This window comes from Phaseolus vulgaris, chromosome 1 (genome assembly GCF_000499845.2).
Source record: "Phaseolus vulgaris cultivar G19833 chromosome 1, P. vulgaris v2.0, whole genome shotgun sequence".
Classification (NCBI taxonomy): domain Eukaryota; kingdom Viridiplantae; phylum Streptophyta; class Magnoliopsida; order Fabales; family Fabaceae; genus Phaseolus; species Phaseolus vulgaris.
In genome coordinates, this window is record NC_023759.2 from 31,592,665 (window position 1) to 31,599,749 (window position 7,085).

A 7,085-nucleotide genomic window follows, 5' to 3' on the forward strand; every position below is an offset into this window, starting at 1 on the left:
TTGTATAAATATTAACATGTCATATGTTTCAATGATACATTGTGTTATGCAAGGTTGCTAAGCTTGAAATTAGAGACGTTGTTTACTTAAACATTACAGACATAAAAAAAATAAAAATGGATCACTTGTGAATCAAAAACTGGTTCATAGATATGGACTTAAATGTATTGTTGACTTTACAATCAAGGAAAAAAAAGTTGAAGTAAAGTCTATATCCATAGATTTTTACATTATTTTTATTCCAATATAATTTTAATGATAAAATTAGGTTAACGTCACGGTAAATGATATTTCTCGTGTAATTTTTAATACATTTCATATGATAATATAACTTTACTCTTGTTATTAATTTGAATACAATAATATCTATGACTTAGTCGAATTAACTTGGTAATTAAAAATTCTTTCAATTCTAACTTAGTTAAATTATTTATGACAATTTTCATTGTAAAATTAACTTAATTTATTTTTGTATTTCTTTCTTTAAAATTCAATGAATATTTATATTTAACATATATTAATTTCTAAAAGGTAAGTAGTATGTTTGGATAAAAAAATTACACATTCAAGAAAATTAAAATGTATTGAATTTATTTCATCTAATTCAAATTGTTTCTTTTTTTAATATTTTATTTAAATAAAATAATGTAAATTTATTGAATTTTTTTTATTTCAATAGAGTATCATAGTTACCACAAAATACAAACACAGGAAGAAAATCATTAAATAAAAATTGATTTTAAAGACAAAAAATAATTAGTTTCTATAGTGACTAAATTAGAGAATAAAAAAAAATATTGATTTCTAAATTAGTTTCTATATATTATTAATAAATAGTTTTTAAATCGGTATTTAGTTAGCTACCAATGTTTTAACTATCAAATATTTAGATTCTAAATTTGGTAGAAAAATCTTGGTAACTAATTAGATACCAATTTAGAAACTATTTATCAATAATAGAAACTAACTTAGAAATCAATATTTTTTTTAGTCACTAAAATGATCTTTAATTTAGTCACTATAGAAACTAATTATTTTTATCTCTAAAATTAGTTTTTATTTAATAATTGTCTTGTAGTAAAAAAACATATTTTATTATTAAATAACATTAATAATTCAAAAATATGGAAGGATAATTTTTGAATGGTCACTGGCCAGATATATATAATTGGTGTTTACAAGAGTTTTCAAGAATTTATATCAATTGTTATAACGAGGTTATTTTTTAATTAATGTCGATTATAGTTATTATAACTATCATTAATCAAAGTTATCTTTTATGTCATATCTTTTCAATCTATTTTAATTAAAAAATTCTCATGAAATTGACAAAAAATAATCATAGTCAATGTGATGGAGATCAAGCTCAAGTGGACATGGAGGTCAATCATCAAGAGCAAGAAGAGGTTGAAGCTCAAATGGAGGACGCTCATGGAGTTCAAAGGCCATCTCAAAGGCTTACAAGAAACATGTTCAAAGCTTTAGGAGCTAATGGACGCTTGTTTTCTCTTTTTGTAATTTCTTTGTTTGAAGGTGCTTAGAGGAAAACATAAGAAACCTCTTTTGTCAAAGCATCTTTAGGTCTTTAGTTTAGGAGTCTTAGGGGGGTGTGTGTTTAGTAGAGAGGTGTAGAAGTAATAGGGAGGTGCCAAAGTGAGAGAGGAAGTCACACCTTCCTCATGCTTGGCGCCACTTTCATGTATTTGGGGGGAATTTTGAATTTAATTAGCTTTGCATTTCAGCACCTCTAGGCTATAAATTAAGGTGCTGCCCTTGTATTTTTCAGATTTGAATTTTGAATTAGAGAAACTATACTCAATTTTGAGAGAGAATTGGAGAGCTTTGTGCCTTCCTCACTTAGTCTTATCTTGAGAGTTCTTTGGTTACCTCAAGTGGCGGCTTGCACACTCATCTTGGAGTCTCCATCCTCTAAGTGGCGTGATCATCCAACCATTCCTCCATCTTCATGAGCTTTCTCTTTTCCTTCCTTCCTTCTCTTGTTATGTTCATGTCTTAGCTTGATTCTTTGCTTTTTCAGTTCGGCATTTTCAATTCCTTTGTGTTTTGCTTCGGTTCATTTCATTTTCTACCGTTCAGCTTTGTTTCTTCTTCATTTCTAGCTTAATTGTTCGGTGCAATTATGTTCTTATGCATTTTGTTCGGTGCCTTTGCCTTTTCACTCAATTTGTTCGGTTCAATTTGACAATACACTACAAAAAAATGTGTAAAAAATGGCGGTTTTAATATGGCGGTTATTAATAACCGCCACAAATTTCAGTATAATACGTCATTTCATTAACCGCCACAATTATCTTTCAAATTATGTCATTTTTAACTGTCATAATTTTCCTTCAGAATTGAAATTGCTTTATTCCTTTATTCCTATATTCACATTTTTTATTTAAAAATCCTTCAGTTTTTCAATTGAAAATAATTTTTTTTTTGAAAACTTAAGAAAATAATTTTTTTTTTGAATTTCAGGAAACCAGAGTGAACCTAACTCCTAACTCTTCACTCTCGTCTCTCTCTGCCTCACGAACCCTAACTCTTCACTCTCGTCTCTCTCTGCCTCACGAACCTTAACTTTTCACTCTCGCCTCTCTCTGCCTCACGAACTCTAGCGCTCTCTGCCTACTCACGAACCCTACCGCTCTCGGCCCCACACGAACCCTAGCGCTTTCTACACGGAACCGATTTGAAGGTAATTAAATGCTCGCACGTTCTCTTATCAATGTCGACCATCAACTTCATTCATGTTTTGGATGTGCTTGTTTCGTAGATTTTTTTTTGAATGTTTCGTGCTTTGTTTGATGTTTTGAATGTTTCGTTCTATTTGTGTATCCGCATCTTTTACTAGGTAGCTAAAGAGCAATTGAAGCAAGTTATCACAGAGGCGGCAGGGGAGAAAGAGTTTCCTGACTCGAGTTCTGATTTTCGAGCAATTGAAGCAAGTTATCACAGAGGCAGGTGAGAGAATTCTAAAACTCATTTTGAGTTCTAAGAAAATGCAATATCTCTTTCAAATGCAAAATCAGAGCAACCTAAAATTCCAAGGTATAATTCTGTGCTTGTATCTTTGCTGGTAACTGGTGTTGTATGATGCACCTTCGACAGTGTGTGAATTGGATAAAGAATCGTCATGACTAATATCTGCTGGTATCTCTAATTTTGTTAAAGCTTTTTTAAATTGTTCCTGCAACTTTTCAGTTAGGGTTTAAGTTTGATATTGTTTTTAGAGACTTTATTGTATATGTGAAATTCAGAATATAATAGTTCTTATAGGAATTGAGAAGAGACATGACTTTTTAACTTAGATAAAAAGGATATACAATTTATAACTGGTAAATTGATATATAATGGAAAGAATAAATAGATGATTAACGTTTTTTAATTTATCTTTATATTGGTACAAACTAAGATTTGAAACATGCATCATCATTAATGAAGAAGCCAGCAATAGAATTTAGTAAAGGAGTTTGATGTATGCCACTTCAACATTTGTAACTCGAAACAAACGAAATTCTGATTATATATATTGGCATGATAAACGATGGAGTCTTTTTGACAGTTCAAATCTGTGTAAAAGGCCAAAGTTGTTTAATATAATATTCCCACACTAAACTGCACTTATTTAATCCAATATGGATATTTATCTCATACACAAGTCCTTTTTTATTGTTATATAAAAACAGAAAACTTAACATTGTCTTTAGACATACTTATATAAAAAACATTATTTAGAACCATGATTAGTCATATTGACAGGGTAATGCAGTGCATTCCTTATACTTATGGTAGTTTGTCATTGTTAACTCTAGTTTTTTATATGCTGCTTTGTCCTTTACATAGGTTTTATGCATTCAAGGCTTCCTTACGTCTCCCAAGCACGCTGAGCGCATCATTCTTCTTGTTGAGATGTTGCAGGTAACATGAATGTCAACTCCTCCTGTGGTTTCTATGGTCATATAATTTATAGTCTGCCTGTGTTTTGTCTGGTTGTGATTGTACTTCAGTTTCCCCAACAAGACAATAGGTTGCCTAGAGTATGCTTCCTCAAACAACCTTGCAAACTGTACTGACTGAAAATATCTAATTATATGATGGAAACATGAGATCTTATTAGAAAGAATAAGGGTTCTCCCTCAATATAGTGCCCAATTTGTAGACCTTTGACAGTTTGGCTCCAATGGCCAAAGGCTCCAATGAACTTTTAAGAGTGCTTGTTAAATAGCCTCCTTTGGTTGGTGCATAAATTGGCTTACTAAACTCAACTTTATGTTTGGATCAATTGGAGTACTAACTAGCTTGCAGGTTATCTTCCATATTTCTTTAAGTCAATAATAAATATTTAGGTCTTCCTTATCTCAATTTTTGTGGCAAGGCATTGACTTAGGATTTATTGCTTTTTTGCATCCCCAATTACTATAATATCATTAACATACATCAGTAATATTGTTTCTCCCCTTGAAACTGAAATGTTTGAAAATCCTTCAGTTTTTCACTTGAAAAATGATTTTTTTTTTAAAACTTAAGAAAATAATTTTAAAGAGTCAAGTCAAGGGATTTATTAAGTCCTTAATCATGACTAAAGATTATATAAAAGTGTGTTTATATTTTAATTTTTTTAGTTTTCTATTTAATTCTCATTCTCAAAATTTAAAATCATTGTTTTAATGTGCTGAGATTATTTTTAGAATTCAGTTTTCACAACTCTTTTTAGAATTCAGTTTTCACTATGATGCCCATAACTTGTCCCTCTTGATGCTTTGGTGATGGTGACTATGCTCTCCTGATTGAGTGACTATTCTGATTTGCTATATTCTGTGGGAATATAGCAAGTGGGAAGCTTATGAAGGTATACTAGGATTATAATATTTTAAGCACAAAAAAATAGCTAAGTTTTGTTTACAGAATACTTTTTTTGAGTCAGTACAGTGTTCTGAAATTGATAGAGCGATACACAAAGCAATAAACAATCCTCACAATTTTAAGATGCAATTTTGAACTCTAAATTTTAGGACAACTACATCCTCTGCTATTGTTGTCGGATTGGTTTTTTCAATGACTTGGAAGGTTGTGACATACATACCCTGGAAAATGAATTTTGACATGTTATGCTATGATGTCTGATTATAACTGTTTATAAACAAAGGCTAATGAGTAATGACATCCCTATTGAGTTACATTTATTTGCATAAATAATCTTCTCTGTATACTATAGTTTCAGTTCCAATGTGTAATAGTTTTATATGGGCCAAACTGTATAGTCCTTTCTATGGTCCAAACAATATTCTGGTCCTCACTTCAATATTTTATGTTCTGTTTGCCAGTTGCAACTACATTCTTATGATGTGACTTCATCATTCCCCCACCTTGGGCATTCAGGCATAGTTGAAGCTGCACGAGAGCTTTTTATGCAGATTGAAGGAAATCCTGAAAGGCTTGGTAAGAAATACTTTAGGTTTTTTAAACTTTTTCTTTTTATTAAGAAGAAATGGTACAGATCTGTACCATTTGATTAAGAAGGCAGTTTCAATTAGGAAGCATCTGGAGAGGAACAGAAAGACTAGCTCCTACCTATTTGGAAGTAGTAAGTGCCTTCAACCCCTCACCTATTTGTTGCACTGATCACCATTTTGATTAATGATTGCTTTGATTTGAATTGATCTGCTAGTACATGCTTGCAGCAATTGATTATTAAACACTGTTTGAAGATTATTATAGTATTATTATAGTCAAAACTTGTGTTTGAAACATCAATACTGACTAAAGTTGAGAAAAATATCATAAAACCACCAGAGATTTGAACAACTCTGCGACTTCCAACCGGGTTGACCAAGAGTTCCACATTTTCCCTAGAATAACCAACCATTAAAGCTCATCAAGCTATCATAGAAAGATATAATCATATAAGGTCGTATGCAGGGATCAACTAGTATTAGTGATTCCTAAAGGGCAACTTACACAGATACAGTGGAACCTGTTCCAGTTCCATAGAGACCATCAAGCAAGATACCAATCCCCTTTAATAAACAAAAATAAGCTCTTAGAGACATTTATAACTATTACTACTGTAATTAACTAGGGATTTGTTTGACCATGTGGTGGCATGAAACAATCTTGTAAGGTAAAGATGATTTAGGTTTCGAAGCTTCATTAAGTTCGTAAAGTTGTGCTTTATGACTGCAAGATCATGATGATGCAGAGTAACCGTATGAGTTGGAAAAAGAAGCAGAGTAACAGTACTTATGGTAGTTTGTCATTTCTTCCAGATTCTATGGATTATAATGTACATTTGAATATTTATTGATTTATTTAAGTTGGATGTCACTTGTTTGGAATATTCTTACCCTACTCTTTTAATACAAGCTATCAATATAGTGTGTAAGGTGATTATTGTATTTTATGCACTAATCTGAATCATTTTGTGAATCAGGACTTCTTTGGATTAATTAGGAGTCATAACAAGGACAAGAATTGCTCTTGTGGCAGCATCCATAAGAAGTACATTAAATTAATTAGAATGGAAGAATGATTTTGGTGTTTATAGGGAGAGACCATGCAAGCTGCCAATGCCAAGAAGCCATGCACAACTACAAGTAAAGCAACAAAACCAAAGTCAAGCCCACTCAAGGATCCTCAAAATGTTGCTGCCAAGGTTTGCTTAATTACTTCAAACCTAAGTTAAATTATGTATGTCGCATATATGTTCCATGTTTTGATTGCAAATTAAGAAAACTTAAATATAAGCTCAATGCTGATAGAATGTTTGTACGAGTGTATCACAGAACAGAAGAGAGAGAATAAGTGAGCGGCTTAAGACACTCCAAGAACTGGTCCCTAACGGCTCCAAGGTAGATTTTTCAAACTAGTTTGAAATGCTGCATTCTTTTGCATTTCCTTTGCAACAATATCTAGGATTATGATTTAATTCCATTGATGGATTATTATTGTTATGATGAATGACAGTTAATGAACATAAAATTTCTCTATTACTATTATAATACTAACAATAATTAATATTTATTTTTAATTTTAATTCCAATTCTTTGCTATATTTTAAAGTATTTTTGAAAGATTATTTA

The 7,085-nt window shown here is 31.2% G+C and overlaps 1 long non-coding RNA gene across 5 annotated transcripts in view; it reads left to right on the top strand.

Moving 5' to 3' along the window:
- The first annotated feature begins 2,659 nt into the window (after nucleotides 1-2,659).
- Nucleotides 2,660-7,085, top strand: part of LOC137813926 (uncharacterized) — a 15,028-nt gene continuing 10,602 nt past the window's right edge. Inside the window, exons 1-5 of one of the 5 annotated variants that reach the window (XR_011081555.1) lie at nucleotides 2,660-2,701; nucleotides 2,858-2,967; nucleotides 3,850-3,924; nucleotides 6,437-6,658; nucleotides 6,789-7,019. This is a non-coding gene — a long non-coding RNA (uncharacterized lncRNA). Of the gene's footprint in view, nucleotides 2,702-2,857; nucleotides 2,968-3,849; nucleotides 3,925-5,360; nucleotides 5,446-5,472; nucleotides 5,591-6,436; nucleotides 6,659-6,788; nucleotides 7,020-7,085 lie in introns of those variants that run through there. The other 4 variants (XR_011081553.1, XR_011081554.1, XR_011081556.1 and 1 more) reach the window with 4 other exon arrangements.